The following is a 16,796-nucleotide window of genomic DNA, read 5'->3' as shown; positions in this document are numbered from 1 at the left end:
TTTGAAGATATGATTGGCCCGCTTACAACTAGATATGAGTCACCTGGTAGTGACAATATTGACAGTGAATTGGGCATACCATCAGTTATGACGCCTGGTGCAAGGCAAAGCAAGTATGTTCCGCCTCATGAGAGGCAAACCTAGAGTGCACCGTAGTTGAGGAGGTCTGAAAGGGTCAGAAAACTAGTTGATGAGCTAACATATAGTGGGTATTCACCCAGACATTACGCATATATGACTAAAGTGCCAGGTTACAAAGAGCCTACGAAGTTCAGTGAGGCAGTTACAAATGAGAATTGGTGTGCTGCCATGGATGAGGAATACACAGCATTGGCTGAAAATGAGACATGGGAATTGGTCCGTCTGCCTGAAGGCAAAGTACCCATTGGCTGCAAATGGGTTTATAAAGTGAAATGCAAGTCAGATGGTTGCCCGACTGGTTGCAAAGGGATATGCACAGCAGTAGGGCCTAGATTATGAGGAGACCTTCGGCTCGATTACCAAGATGGCAACGATGAGAGCAATCATTGCATTAGCAGCTTCTAAGGGCTAGAAATTATGGCAGATGGATGCCAAAAATGCATTCTTGAACGGTGACTTACTTGAAGAGGTACATATGGAGCAGCCTGAGGGTTATGTACATCCTGACTATCTGACATATGTATGTAAGCTAAAAAAGGCCTTGTATGGGGTGAAACAGGCACTAAGAGCATGGAATGCTCACATAAGTGCTTATTTGCAATAGCTTGGTTTTCAAATAGGACATGCAGATCATAGCCTGTTTACAAAGAAGACAGAGCATGGTTATGTTTTTATGGTGGTTTATGTCGATGATTTGATCATCATTGGAGATGATGATGATGGGATTGCTAAAATTAAAGCGATGTTACATGCTGAATTCAAAGTCAAGGATCTTGGTGAGCTAAAGTACTTTCTCGAGATTGAGATTGTGTCTACGCCTCAAGGTATATGGCTATTGCAAAAATAGTATACTCATGATATGTTGCTCAAATATGGCAAGATGGAGTGTAAAGCCATGGAAACACCATTGGATCAAAATGTCAAACTTGCAATTGATGTTCGGACTAAGTTTGAGGATGTCACTATGTATAGATAGATGGTAGGCAGCCTGATTTATCTTACTATTACACATCCTGACTTGAGTAATGCAGTGGGGCTGATTAGCCAGTTTATGTAGAAACCTCGTAAACCACACTTAGATGCAATCAGGAGGATTATGCGGTATGTGAAGGGGACTGTTGATTATGGGATGTTTTATGAGCATGGGAAATAATTCGACTTGATAGGTTATACGAATGTTGATTGGGCTAGTTGTGTATATGACAGGAGATCAACCAATGGTTATGCTTTTAGTTTGGGTAATAGTATGATCAGCTGGAGTAGTAAGAAGTAGCCCACCATTGCTTTATCTAGTACAGAGGCAGAATACAAGGGTGCAGCCTTAGCGACATGCGAAGCAGTTTGGCTTGTGAAACTGCTACATGATTTGGGTATCCAGTTGGACAGCAAAGTCGCATTGCATTATGACAAACTCAATAGTGTGATGCTGGCTAGCAACCCCATCTATCATGCTAGATCCAAACACATAGAGATTCATTACCATTTCATCATGGAAATGGTACTTGCAGGATAGATTGATCTACTTCATGTGAAGACAGAAGACCAAGTAGCATATATCTTTACCAAATCACTTGGTAAAGAGAAGTTTGCGCATTTTAGGTAGCTACTTAGAGTACAACAGCTAGTCTGAGCTCAAGGGGAAGTGACCCTCACTCTTCTCAAATCTCATTCCTTGTTTGTTTCCTTGTCATTAATGAAACACTTTTCATTCCACAATAAGAAACAATCACCCTTACTAAAAAAGCAATAAATAAGAACACCCATAGAACAAAGGTACGCATTATTCTATGTAAGCACATGCACTCACATATGTTTTACACTCCAGCCTATACACGATTAGATCTTCAACTGTCAATATTTGATAGGATGTGAAAATCCATCTATCATTGGGTCAATCTCCCAATTTGATAAATGTATCTTGTGCACAAGAAGTCAAGTACACATAGGTATCCATGCCATTGGACTACTGCAAAAATTTTGGCCCCTAGTCCTCCAATGAACCTTCCTTACCTTGCAATCATTCATTTCCTTTTGCAAAAAGATAAGGGAATCCAAGTGCATGATGATGAAGGAAGAGAAGACATGTTCATTAGATCGTGCTAATTCAAACAATGTCATTGGGATCTGAAGTAAAGTGTCCTCATCTAGTGTTGAGAGGTAGTTATTCAATTCTACAAGACCTAGTGACACCCCTTGGGACCGAGTATTGCTATATCTCCACTTAGGGAAGATTTGGGCTACTCATGGCCTTATTCAACATACGGTCTAGAGAGAATCATGCAAGCTATGTTGCAACTATCACCAAAGGAGTTGTCTAATATGAATATCAAGATGATAGAGAGTGTGGTAGCAGCATACCTGCATGAATAAATATGCTAAAGAAACATCTAACTATAATACATCTCCTAAGCACATATGTGATAGTTCTAATAATATTCTATACAAGTATGCAAAAAGATGTGAATAATATATTTAGGTGATAGAGTAACAAGCTTACATAATGGAAATTTATCTCTAAGTTAAGTTTGATAGGCATATTTAGACTATTACAGCCACATCAAAAGCATCAACAATGGGCTTGCCATCGCATGAGACTATTGCAATGCAATCATTTCAATTGTCCACAATGCATGCATGTATGTCAATTTAATAGTACATTTTTCAATGGATCTCTCAAACATATCTATCTTTGGTGTTGCTAATATTGATGGTTCACAAAGTTTTTATGTTGCTTTATCACATTCCATCTCACATGTGTGTACATATTTTCATGTAATCTTTGTTGTGGCATGCCACCCAATGAGACTTATAAGAAGCTTTGTATGCAGGTTATTGAAGGGAATAGAAGTGTTGTACCATATAACATTCAAACAAGCCATGGAATTTCATTTATCTAACATTTTGGATCCAATAGTTCCCCTTTATAAAATGCGAGTGTTTAATTTTGTTCTTAGATTATACATATTGTACTAGATTACATGAAAAAGAACTAAACTTTTTATTGCTATTATTCAAAATTTAAAAAATGATTACTGATGAAAATTCCAAGCCATTTTCTACTAGGTATATGTTCTACAATATATTATTAATGAAGAAAAGATCCATGGGCTTTTTTCCAACGTAGAAAAAGGCAAGATTAGACTTACAAGATATACTTTATCCTTAAAAATTCAACAAAGGTTGTGGTTGGAGTGGACCTCGTGAATGGTATGCATTAATATGGTAATGGTGATCATGGGTTTGATTTGAACATACAAGAAGGGTGCACAATGCCTTGCCATATGCACAATCCATCCTAAGGTCTTGGCTATTCAATTATAGCATATTCCATGCTAATTAAAGTATATCTCTATATGTACTAGTTTTTTAATTGCTTATGACTGTAGTAGCTGAGGATATTGATTCATGCTTCATTTTAAACCAAATTGAATTGATACATGGAGAGAAATGGCTTTGGTTATGTGACTTCCTTAGATCTATGATAAATAAGGATAAAACCAACTAGATAGATGGAAAATGCCCCACAAACACACAAAGGGTACAAAATCACACATGCATGCATGTGCATGCATATAAACGTACACATGCAAGGACATGCATATATCAGGTTAAACATTGATTATGCATTTTACATAAGAAAGTACATCTTAGTTGTGGACTTATAAGGCCTATGATTATGTACTACAATGACACCATTGTTATATTAAAAACTTTTAATTCTTGATATGCATTCACATATCAAGAATTTTCTCTCTTATGTGATAAGTCATTTTCACATTAAACCTCTCCATAAGTAACAAACTATATAATCCTCCCACAAAACAATTCAATAATCTTTTCCATTATTTTTGGATTTTCTTGTTCCCTAGAATTGTTTATACCAATTTAATTTTTAAATAAATTAAAAATTTTAGCATTTGCAAGTAGTCAATATTACTTAATCTAAGTACTTTATATGACAACATTATTCACATTATCTTTAAATCTCTTCATTTAAGTACTCTTACAAATTTGATAAAGAAAGTATTTAAAAAGAACATTTTCTTGCAAACTTTTGGATGAGTCTAGAGAACATTCAGTAGGCTACTAATACATGAGTTTGGCAATTGGAATATGGCCTACTATGGTGGAGACACCATCACTTGCACTAGATGTGAAAAGATGAGACAAAGGTAATATATGGAAGTATGTAGATGTGGAAAGATGAGACATAGGCAATATGTATAAAAGTATGTAGGGATTCATAAGGTTTGGTATTTCATGGTATTGCAAAATTTGGCTATTACACGGGGGATGGTGACTTGGGTCATGAATGATTCCGACTCATGCATCTTGTCTAGAGATGATAGCTCATGAGCAAGATTATCATGTTAAATTTCTCCGAAGTAGTGTAGACCCAAGGACTAATGGGATCTCATAGCTAACATCATTACTTGGTACATATAAATAACTAGATGTGGCCATGCTATTGACTTTTTGGGCATATCCACTATAGAGACTCTCAAAGATTTGGGCAAAAATTGTACACTCTTCATGAGAGATGGGATACAAGGAAATCCACAACTATGAGAAGAGGAGAGGCTTTTCTCAAGACTCGATTCTAGAACTTTCCACACTTTTCACATCCACATGGTCTAGCATTATAAGCCTCCTCAATGGTTGTTCATTCAAGACTCATAATAAACTTATCTTTGTTATATTTTTCAATAGGGATAACCTTTATATGGCTGCTTTTGTACTCTATATTTTGGGATGTTTTACTCCTAGGGGTCTTTTCCTTTTTAATGCTTGAAAAAGTTTTCTTTGAAAAAAAAAAGGGTATGTTGCTGACATAATGTCTAGTGCACTTGAAAATTTTTACCATTCCGAGACCTATTTTCTCTCAATGGACCTAATGGTTACCCCGAAAAAGGGTGTTGAACCATATAAATAAGGCATCTTCTAGCTTAGCATTGTGGGACAATTTATTATTAAACTTGAAGACTAACCAACAAACATATTTATACCCGGTCAAAATCCTTACCTAAAAGTGAGGGTATTGCGCTTGTATACAGTGGATTGTGGTAAGTAGCCTCTTGTGCTTTCTTTGTGTGATGTTCTTAATCATGTATACCTAATCCTTCATCTAGTGTTTCTTATTGTCCCTTTGTGTCTCTCCAACCAATCCCAAATATTCCAGCAACTGGTATCAAAGCATTGTACTATCAAGAACAAGATGGAAAATGCTTCACAAATTGCCAGTTCCACTATCGGCAGTATCTATTTCTCTTTAAGTATCCATGTAGAATACCCCTTTCAAGTATGCATTCGAAACCCTTGTAAGAATATTCCCATTCTTTAATGACAATGCAGAAAGCCTGAAATACAAAACATTTAAGTCAGTACTAGAGCAATACAATGAAGAATAATAATAACAAACTAGATTAAGTCTGAAACATACAATGTCTCCATACAGTGGCTCACCATGAAATAGGCACTTTTCCATTGTGCTTCCATCTTTTTCTATAAAAAATATTGGCGCTTTCGTCTTTTCCATAAGATATGGATGCCTCTGGTATACCTGTATGATGCATGTCAGACCATAAGTGGAGACCATAAGCCCACTAAATCTTTCATCATCCTACAAGGAAAAGGTTGATATTTTTACCTATCACTGAAGATCAACCTCAGCATCAGAACTGAGAATAGTAACACTCTCTTCCATAGACCCCATAACTTTCAAAGCTTGATCCCTTTCCTGCAGTGTGAGCTCCAACCTATAGTCATCTAGCATACTTGACCCTGTGGCAACATTTTGCAATCTACAATGCTGCTCTTCTAGCAGTTCATCCCTCTTAAACTCAGCCTGCCCTTGAAATATACTGCTCATATCTGCTTCCAGCTAGAAATAACCAGACTTCTCTACTGCCTTCATAATCAAAGACAAATTCTGGTTAAAATGGCCCTGACTTCTTTTTGCATCATGACCATCTTCGATTGATGCTTCTTCGATTGGAGTATCAAATAAGATTGGAACTGGTTCTGCTGCAAGTGCATATGCAGTCAGTTTACTCAAATGAATCAAACAATTGCACTCGGTCCAACCTTACAACTGCAATTAGCAGAATATATTGTGTGTCCCATCCAAGGAAAAATGAAAACACTTGACGAAACTTGCAATAACTCTGTGCATGCAAATTCAGTAAGGTTAATTAACTTACACTTCACATATGCACTACTTAATTATGCCAAAATAAAGCAATACAATACACATCCCATGACAAGAGCTCTTGCTTCTATTTTCTCCTTCTTTATAGCCATAGCTTGAGAGAGAGTGAAAGAGGGAGAATGTGTGTGTGTGTGTGTGTGTGTGTGTGGGTTTTGGGGGGGGGGGGGGGGGGGAGGGGGGCACCATGTAAACTTGAGAAACTTAAGAAAGGCTTCACTCTCCGCTTCTTGCTTCCATTCTCATCCTCTCCGCTATTTGCTCGTTGAGTTAACAACTACTGGATTGAGGAAGAGGCAGCATGGTGCATTCAAGGAGTTTGCACAAGGATTCTGAAGCTCATCAGAGCTACCCTCAAGGATTAGATTACAACAAAAGTGGTGTGCATAATGAGTTTAATATAAATGGGCAGAATAGGCGATTGTGATTGCCTGAAGGGGATCAATGATCCATCAATCTCCCTTCACAGCCACTCCAACACACACACCCATAGCTAAAATAGTACAAGAGTAGGAAGGGGGAAAGAGTAGAGATCAGAGAAGAGTCAAAGTACATTAGATTCATTTGTGTTCTTTTTTTCTTTGAGAAAACTGGAAAAAACCAAACAAAGGAAAGAAGGGTGAACCACAATCTATTGTAGAGCACTAAGATGGTATCAGCCTTAGTTCTCCGAAAGGATGGTTCACTGATTACAGCAAGTAATAAATTCGCATAATAGATGTTACCGATTAATCTTGGACAATAGACTCCATATTGGCCCCACAAATTGGTGCCCCTTGCAATATTTCTTCAACTTGTATTGCAAGTGGAAGAAGTCCTTGTGACACTCTTATCTCATGGGCAGCCACTCTCATGTTAAAACAAGTAATATTTACTTGCTTAACCCTTAATTTTCTATGTATTTTCTAATGACTATATGAAACACTCAATTTTATCCAACATTGTTTTTGTGTACATTCGGTTCCAAACTAAGTCCACGGACTAAATTACAAATCACACCTGACTATCCGGATTAGAAGGTATGTTACTTGTTAGAAGGTGAGAAAGCATAGCATGCAAAGCAGCCTGAGGCCATTTGGGGCTAGCTGAGACAGAGAGGGGAACGTTTTGAACAGGGCAACTGTTGTGTGTGCATTCTCTAGGCTATCAGATCAGGTTGGAGATCGTCAATAGCAAAACATGCATGTGTGACAAGACAAGGCCAACATTTTTCCTTCTTTACCTTGTGAGAGGCAGTAGTAGATGGGGAGGACTCACCAACCACGTTGATGTTTTATCCCCCATTTGACACTGTTGACATTATCAGAATCACCATCTGAAAGGTTCTCTCTCCAGCTCTTGTTTTTTTCTGTGTTAAATTCTCAACAGTAGTCAGCAAATTGGAGGTGGACAGCAATGCATTTGCTGTCAACATTGCAAAAATTTGGGTTTCACAACCCCTCTTTAGAAGCATGCCTATGAAGCGGAAGCCTAGCGATCAAAGCAACTGTTGCAATCAGAGAAAATATGGCAGATCTGAAGGGGATTGCAGATTCATGTTTGATTTTACTCTAATCCAAGTGTTATCGATCCTTTTAGGCCCAAATTGCAACCAAACCAAGGGGCGAATTGGATCCTAATGCTGCTAGTATTGGAATTTTTAGAGAAATCAACCTATATCTCACTATATTTGTCACGGGAAGGTATTATTTTATGCTTAGTTTTGGCATTATTAAGTTGTGCACATGTGAGGGGCATATGTGAAGTGTAAGCCAATTAAGTCATAATGACAACCTAAGTACCCTAACTATGCAATGGGTGACATTGGTAAAAGTTATGCTAGACAAGGACTTGTGGATGCCTATTGTCAATTTGAGCCTAGGGCATTGAATGGCCCTTTAAAATGTCATGTGGTGACATTAGCACTAAGCATTAATTAATTAGTTAATGCTAGTCTAAGGTCAATTAAATTTGAAACCAACTAAGTCCCAAAGCGGTTAGAGTTAAAAATTTGGTCATCCCCTAGATGGGCACAGGCAGAGTACAATCATTCTAGGGTAGATTTATGCATTTCCGAATCAAGTCAAACAACTTTGTGCAGTCACCAGCTGATCGCAGCATTTCTAGGGCAGTCCGAGCAGTGCGGGCAATATGCCACACAGCAAGTAGCATCTTTGGTGCCGCACTTTTATTATTATTTTATTGTTTGCTGCAGTCAGCCAGCAATTTACTGGCTGACCTGCATTAGTTTATTTGTTTCTTTCAGCCTATCTATTGGCTGGCCAACCCGGGCATTCAATTTTGGTGTGTGCAGGGGAGAGAACTCATTTTATAGATCTGTTCCCTTTATTCAACGTTCATTCACTGCATATTTCTGCATTCAACTCTCTCTCTCTCTCTCTCTCTCTCTCTCTCTCTCTCTCTCTCCATGTTCATTTTGAATTTTCTCTCAGTCTGGTCATATGCTTCCACACTAGCTGCACTCTAACATGGTATCAAAGCAACATTGAAGGCCTAATTGATCGTGGGCAAACCTAAAGAGAAGATTTTAGCACGACAAAAGGCTACATTTTCAACATTCAAGGGCAAGCAGGAGGGTTGCCACCAACACAAGGCTGAGATAAGGAGAGAAGCACAAGAAAGGAGCAAAGTTGCTAAATTGTTTCAGATTTTTTTTGTGAAGGAGAAAAGGCGTTTTCAGCCTTTTGTTGCAGATTTCGAGTTTGCATTGCCTATAGCGGTTGAAACATATTTGGGACGAGCGGAGGAAGCCCTAGCAAGCTAGTTTCTGAAGTCAAAGGGAGCTACCCTTGTTTTCGTGCACGTTATTTAGGTGACAATGTATTCCGAGCTCAACGTAAAGTTTCAAGCTATTATAGACCATAAGGTCCTCGTGTTACCAACACTTCCTCAAGTTTAGAAACTCAATGGGGAGAGTTATCGCATACGACGGCAAGTAATGATACTTGCCATCTTGGAGTCCTATGATTTGGCAGAGCTTGTGACCAAGGCCACAGACCATCCTACAGCTCATGATTTATCCAAGCTTTCTTTTGCAAGAAAGTTGAGTTGACGAAGGTACACGCACATTGGGACAAGTTGAATGCCTTCATACAATCGTTTCTATTTCGCTCATGCACACTGACTATCATTGTAAGCAACCTTCCTCCTCGGATAGGGTGGTAAATATCCTGATTAAGCACTATTTACAAAAATTAACAAATTCACAAAACTGAAATGCACACTTTACCATATAATCTTGGACATTGGACACCCTGTTGGCCCCAAAACTAGCGCCCCTTTCAGTATTTATTTAACTAAATTGAAGAAGAAGTTGATGTCAATGGGATTCTCCCAATCCCTTTCGGTATTCCAACTCCCCTTGCTGTCCAAAATAACCAGCAAGTCTTCAATCTGATTTGCCCCTTGATTCGGGCAATCAATTGGCCTTTACACACTTTGATGGAGATGGAAAATGGCCCAAATTCAATTATTTTCTGGTCCCTCCACTTCAATAGGCTAAAAACACCTTCAGCCCTATTGAATCCAAGTCTTGGAGCTTCCAATATCTAGCATGCTTCCCCAGGCTGCTGCTAAAACCTAATTTCTGCTACGAATTAGGGTTTACAGCAAAGAAATCTGAAATTTCTCGACCTCTGGTGATCTCAATACTACAACCTTTGAAGCAAGGCTGCAGAAAGGTTGAGAGATCAGAGAGAATGCTGAGAAGAGAAAATTCAGACTTTCTTCGCTAAGAACTAAAGAAAATCTGTCATTTACTACTGCTGCCCTGTCTCAACAGCTTGTAGATGCAAAGAACTGAAGAAAATCAGTCATTTACTGTTGTTGCCCTGTCTCAACAGCCTGTAGATGCTCCCACCTACTGTTGATTGGTCTTCTCCTCCCCTTGGCTGTCTCAGAATGTCCTCCAATGGCTGCAAATCAGACCAACATCTCCTCCCTCCCTCTTCCAGGCAGAATGCACTAAAAATGCCTCTCTCCAACCTCTAAAGACGGTTTTCAGTCTTGCATGGGCATTTTTGACAAGTGGCAACCTTCCCAAATGGTTTTTCTAACATTATCCATAATTAAATATTAATTTTCAGTATTTAAATACTGAAAATTAATCTAATAAATATTTTGGTGCCCTGAAAATTAATCAGACTGGCCAATAATTAAATTGGCTAGGCAACTTTCATACCCAATCTCTACACAATCTTTAACCATCAAATTGGTGTTAGGTATCATTAAAAGCCACTTTTCTAATGACACCAACTGACATTTATGGCCAAATGAATGACCTAGGCCAACAACTGGCACCAAATACCATCAAGTACCTGTGCAGCATAACTTATAGCAACTTTTGCCTTTGATATCCTGTGATTTCCTCAGGTCCGAAGCTCGTAAATTTACTCTAGCCCTAGGTTCATTTCACATGTGCAACATTTACTTAACCCATGTGATTAAAAATTAATCCACATGTTAAGTGAGGTTTCGAAAATACATGTCCTCATGACAGGCCTCCCCCTTAAAATCCTTGCAATTGTCCATGATTACACTGCCAAATGCATCAAAAGCAAAATAGTGGATTGGAATTTCCATAAGGCATCATAGTTAACACAACATTGTGCACTGTTGCTCAACCATTCCAATGCCCAACACATGCTGAAAATTACTAGCCAATCATAACATACCATAAGACTCACAAAGAATCTTATTAAAAAAAACATTGTCAGATTATCATGTGACATGTCTATTTCTCATGAGCTCAACTCATTTAGCAAAACCAAACCATAGCATAACATAACCAAGCATAAACCATGGCTAAAACATCAATGGCATCATCACATATGTTGTTGTCCATGGAACTAGATGTAAACCATTGAAAACTGGGCAAAAACTGATCATAAACTGATCACTTGGTATTGATCTAAGAACTAATCACAAATTGTTGCAAATGTGACCCCAAACTGATCACAAACTCATTGCAAAAATTGACCAGCAATCAATGCAAAAATGGATGCAAAACTGATTCAAAAAGTGACCATAAACTCTCAAGCTGTTGATCAAAAACTGAGCTAAGACTTATCAGAATTTGTGTCTCAAAATTGAGGCAAAATTCATGTCAAATTGATCATAAGCTAATACAAAAGTATAGTTTCAATGCCCAGGTGAAACTCACACTCATCTACATACATCTCATACTGACTAATACACTAAGCAGTGACCTCATGGCAAATATACTGTCAGCGCAGTACCTTGGATGCATACTAAATACATCCGAGATCCACTACATACGAGAGTTGTCCATAACTCCAGGAGTGAAAATGCTACCTCCCCCTTGAGCATCAAGTAATACTCTGAACCCTTGCTCTGTTGAACCTGACGGAGCCCGAATTAAAGTCGGCTTTAACTAAAAGGCATCTAGATAAAGCTGCAACAATTGAGGATGGTCTACCAAGTCATCCTTTTCCATCCATTTGGCATCCATTGGTGAATAATTCTGAATTTTCACCAAGTATCTCTTGGACACTTTACCTTTAACATTTCTTTCCTTATGTACCAAAATCTGCTCAGATACCAAAATCTCATCAAACTCCTCAACCTCAGGCTAGATTTCAGCAAACATATCCTCTAGCACATCACCATGAAAAGACCTCAATAAATTGACATGAAAGGCATTGTGTATATGCCAATGTGGAGATAATTTCAACCGATATGCCACATCGCTGATCTTATCCAACACTTGAAAGGACCCATAGTATCGCATACTCAACTTCGAAGACAATCTTTCTCTTCCTTTCATCTTTTTCAGCCTTCCCTTTTCCAAACACAGCAATATGTAATCACCCTTTGCAAACTGCAAAGCATGTCTATGGCGATCAACTGCCCTCTTTTGCTTTTCTTGCGATCTCTGAAGTGCTTATTTTATCTTTGCATAGGCTACATCCAAGTTTTCCACATAACGATCAGCCTTAAAGATCTTATCCTTAGTTTGCAAAATAGGTAGTACCTGTCAAAAGATGACGTACTAGCGAGACAGCAAGGTTGGCGGGAAGGAACACGGAGTGAACTCGGCAAACATGGAGAAGAGAAGAGAAGAGAAGAGAAGAGAGAAGAAACTCTTATGAATGGAATGATGAAGTTTCGAATCATGGAGTGAATGTGATACAAGGGACCAAGGATGACATAATACAAGAAAGATGATGAAAACAGCCACGAACCACGAACCACAATGTCCTCCTGAAGGGGTGTAAGGGTAGTGGAGAGGCTGGAGAGAAGAGGTCACGGACTGAATGAATCAGCTGTGAGGAATGAATGAGAGAGTGGCCTATAAATAGGCACAATCAGTCTAGAATGGCGCCCCTTTTTGGGGCTGCAAACCCTAAAAGCAAAACACAAAAATGCAAACTACAGGTGAAGGATAAAGGGTTTCTCAGCACCCCCTCTCAGGCCCAAAAAGGGAAACAAGAGAAGAGTGAGGTGAAGATGCAATGCTACATGCTGAAGAATGCTCATGCTGCAAGTGCCACTTGATAAATGTCCCTCATGGGGAAATTGTTCACTTGCCTAAGCACCCTAGCACAAAGATGATGAAAACATGCAATGCATAGGAGGAATGTCGGACTTTGTGTGGTACCGAGAACCATAAGGATATGCCCGTACTCGATCTCGGGAGTTGGCTTCATGCTAACCAAGTGACCAAGGCAAGAAGAAGAGGAGGAAGAAGATCTAGAGGATCCCTAAGATCCAAGATTCCACCGGAAAGGAAACCTGTAGTAAAAAACAATAGACGGAGTGAACTAGAGAACCCGAAACACAACCTCGGGAGAGAAGCCACTAGCTCCTTGTATCTGTTGGGATGTAAAGGTCCTTTATTCACCTCCGTGTATTTTACACGTGTATTGTTATGTTGTACATGTGAATGCACCCTTACGGGCCCTAAGTATAAATACATTTTAATCTTTGTGTACCAACACATTGTTGGTACACCCAAATCTGTTCGTCACTCTTACTCTCACTCTCACTCACATGTTCACTTCCTCTGCTGCAAATCTTCACGCTTCCGCTACCCGCGCGCTCCAACAACTGGTATCAGAGCTGAGGTTAAGGTGCTCGCGCTCCTCGAAGTCCGTGTGAAACAACACCAGCTCTTCGCTCGCGAGAAATCAATAAGTCGTCACTCATACAGGTCAGGTCGTCACTGTTTCCAGGCACGTGTATGTGCTGGACAATCAGGTGACAGTGTTGCAGGTCACGTTTTGTGCAAGCGACAGCCTGATAGACAGGCGACAGATCGTTTTTGACCTAGCAGACAGGACAGGTCGTTTTTGACCTGGCAGGCAGGGACAGGTCGTTTTTGACCTGGCAGGCGGGACAGGTCGTTTTTTGATCAAGCGACAATCAAACAGGTCATGAGCAGCCAGGACAGGTCGTTTTTTGATCAGGTGACAGTCAAACAGGTCACGAGCAGCCAAGACAGGTCGTTTTTTTATCAGGCGCAGGCTGGACAGACTGCGTGGCATCAAGCACAGGTCAACGACTGCAGGCAACAGCTCACGCAAGCTGAGTGGCATCTGACGGGCAGTGCGATAGTCAACGGCTGGTGACGGGGTGATTCGACACATTATTTCTTCCAAAAAAAAATTAAATTTCTCAAAATTTTATTGCAAGCAACCCTTTTGCCACTAACAGGAGTTCGCGCGCGCAAGCACAGTTCTCACATTTGGTCAAATTTGAACCTGGAAATTTGGGGCTTTTCCCAGATTTGATGCTGTTTATGCTTGACAGTGACATCTGTGTCAGAAATTGCAGACATTGTGCGCATTGACCTCAACAAATTTGGGGATTTTTAAAAATTTGTTGGAATTTTGCTCATCCGAGTAAAATTTCTTGGCATTGGACCAAGGAAAATTGGCGCTTTTCATGTATTGATGCAATTTTGCTCAGCTGAGTCAGTTTGGGTAACATTTGCGCACATTTGGACCTGGAAATTTGGGATTTTGTGCAGAATTTGATAAATTTCTGCATTATTTGCCTGTGCAGTGGCTGGTTTATGTCAAAACAGCAGAGGATTATTGCTGGTTATGCAAGAACAGCAGTGTATTTACTGATTTAGCTTGTGCTCTTGCAGTTCAGTGTTTTTTACACTTGTACTTGTGAAAAATGGCTGCAACTTCTTTCAGTTCTCACATTAAAAGTTTGATGGAAATCAAGCGATTTGATGGTCAGGGCTTTGATCTTTGGAAAGATCGTATGCAAGGCATACTGTTCTTAAAGGATTGTGAGGATGCCTTGCAAATGGATAAATCCGCACAAATGTCTGAGGCGGATTGGGCCAAAGTCAATAAAAGGGCTGTGGCTTATATAAAGATGGGTGTCACTGATGACATTTTGACAGACATTAAGGGTTTAGACACTGGTCATGCAATATGGGAGAAGTTGAAGACTACCTATGAGATCACCACACCTATTAATCAGGTGCATTTAATGCGCAAGTTGGTGAATATGCGGCTGGATGAGTCCAAGCCTACAGCTGAGCACTTGAGTGCATTTACTGGCATTTTAAATCAGCTCAAGGATGCAAGTTTGGATTTTGATGATAAGTTGAGGGCGATCTTTTTTATCATGACATTGCCTGACTCTTGGGAGACTTTGGTTGTTTCTCTCAGCAATAACCCCAATCTCACATATGATGGTGTGAGGGGTTCCATCTTGAATGAAGAAATTAGACATAAGTCTAGTGGAGAAGGTAGCAACTCAGCTTATAATGTTAGAGGCAGGGCTGAAAAGAAAAATGCAAATGCTGGACAGAGAAGCAGGAGCAAGAGCAAAGGAAAAGAAAAGAGTGATGTTACATGCTATCAGTGTGGTCGGAAGGGCCACAAGAAGCCTGATTGCAAGTATTACAAGAAGGAACAAGAGAGAAAGAAGAATGCAGGAGACAAAAAGAAGAAAGAGGAAAAGACAGATGCATCTGAGGCAGGTAAAGGCAAGGAAAAGGCTAATGTGGCCTCCAAGAGGCTGATGTATTATGTGCAGTGGATTATGATGCCCTTGTATGTCACATGCAGGATATGCAGATCACCAAGGCTGATGTGATTGATGCACTCTTGTCAGTTGATGATTGTGTCACTCAGACTTGGATTGTAGACTCTGGTGCCTCTTTCCATGTGACTCCATGCTTGGAGTGTTTGCTACTTTTGATGCAGGCTGTTATGGCAAGGTTTACCTTGGAAATAATCATACTTGCAGCATTGATGGGATTGGCACCATACACTTGTCTTTAGATAATGGGCAAAAACTTGTGTTGAAAGATGTCAGATATGTGCCTGGCATCAAGAAGAGTTTACTATCTGTTGGACAGCTTGACTTGCATGGTTACACCACACTGTTTGGTGGTGGTTTGTGGAAATTAAAAAGGGGTTCCATGCTGATTGCTAAAGGAACCAAGAAGGGCACTCTGTATTGTCTGCACTATAAAGCTTTGAATGGCAAGTTTCTTGCAGTTGCTGAAATTGGCTGTCATTTGGAGTTATGGCATAAGAGATTAGGCCATATGAGCCAGAAAGGTCTTGATGTCCTTACCTCTTTGAAGAGGGTTGATGGAAAAGGCTCTAAACTTAATTTTTGTAATGACTGTCAGTTTGGAAAGCAAATGAAAAATTCCTTTTACTCTGGTGTCTCCCGTAAGTCAAATGTATTGGACTTGGTGCATTCTGATGTATGTAGCATGCCTTTGAAATCATTGGGTGGTGCTGCATACTTTGCCTCTTTTATTGATGATTGTTCCAGGAAGATTTGGGTTTATTTGTTGAAAAAGAAAAGTGAAGTGTTTGCTGTTTTTAAAACTTTTCATGCATTTGTGACCACTCAGACAGGTAGAAAGTTGAAATGCTTGAGAACTGATAATGGGGGTGAGTTCACGTCTAATGAATTTAAGTCCTTTTGTGACTTGCATGGGATCAAGAGGGAGCTTACAGCCCCTTACAGCCCTTCTTCAAATGGTGTGGCTGAAAGATACAATAGGACTCTATGTGAGAGAGTGCGGTGCATGCTGTCCACTGCTAATCTCCCTCATGAATTTTGGGGAGAGGCACTTAAAACCGCGGTTCACATTTGCAACCGCTCTCCAAACAGGTCCCTAAATAATGGCATTCCTGAGGAGGTTTGGTCTGGCAAACCGGCCTCATATGACCATTTACGAATATTTGGCTGTGATACTTTTGTGCATGTTAGAAATGAACTGAGGAATAAACTTGACCCGAAATCCACCAAAGGCATTTTCATGGGCTATGGTGATTAGGGTGAATTTGGCTATAAAGTGTGGCTACCTCAGTCCAAGAAAATTGTTCGCAGCCGTAATGTTGTGTTTAATGAGGCAAAGTTGCTGAAAGGTACTTTAGCCTCTGATGAAGACATGAAAAATGTCAAATTTCAGAATTTGCAGCCACCTATTACTTCAAATGAT

General features: G+C 39.7%; 1 protein-coding gene across 3 annotated transcripts in view; it reads right to left on the bottom strand.

Annotated features, from left to right (window-relative positions):
- Positions 1-4,588: 4,588 nt before the first annotated feature.
- Positions 4,589-16,796, bottom strand: part of LOC148021465 (putative pentatricopeptide repeat-containing protein At3g01580) — a 48,041-nt gene continuing 35,833 nt past the window's right edge. Inside the window, exons 4-6 of one of the 3 annotated variants that reach the window (XM_087699358.1) lie at positions 5,789-6,165; positions 5,582-5,701; positions 4,589-5,498 (exon numbers count right to left, since the gene is read on the bottom strand). The gene's annotated coding sequence lies outside the window, so the exon portion shown is untranslated. The remainder of the gene's footprint in view (positions 5,499-5,581; positions 5,702-5,788; positions 6,166-16,796) is intronic. The other 2 variants (XM_087699357.1, XM_087699355.1) reach the window with 2 other exon arrangements.

This window comes from Lygodium microphyllum, chromosome 18, assembly GCF_053477565.2.
Source record: "Lygodium microphyllum isolate KBCC chromosome 18, Lygodium_microphyllum_v1.1.10, whole genome shotgun sequence".
Lineage (NCBI taxonomy): Eukaryota > Viridiplantae > Streptophyta > Polypodiopsida > Schizaeales > Lygodiaceae > Lygodium > Lygodium microphyllum.
The sequence above is the reverse complement of the archived record's forward strand: the minus strand, read 5'-3'. Positions and strand labels throughout refer to the sequence as shown.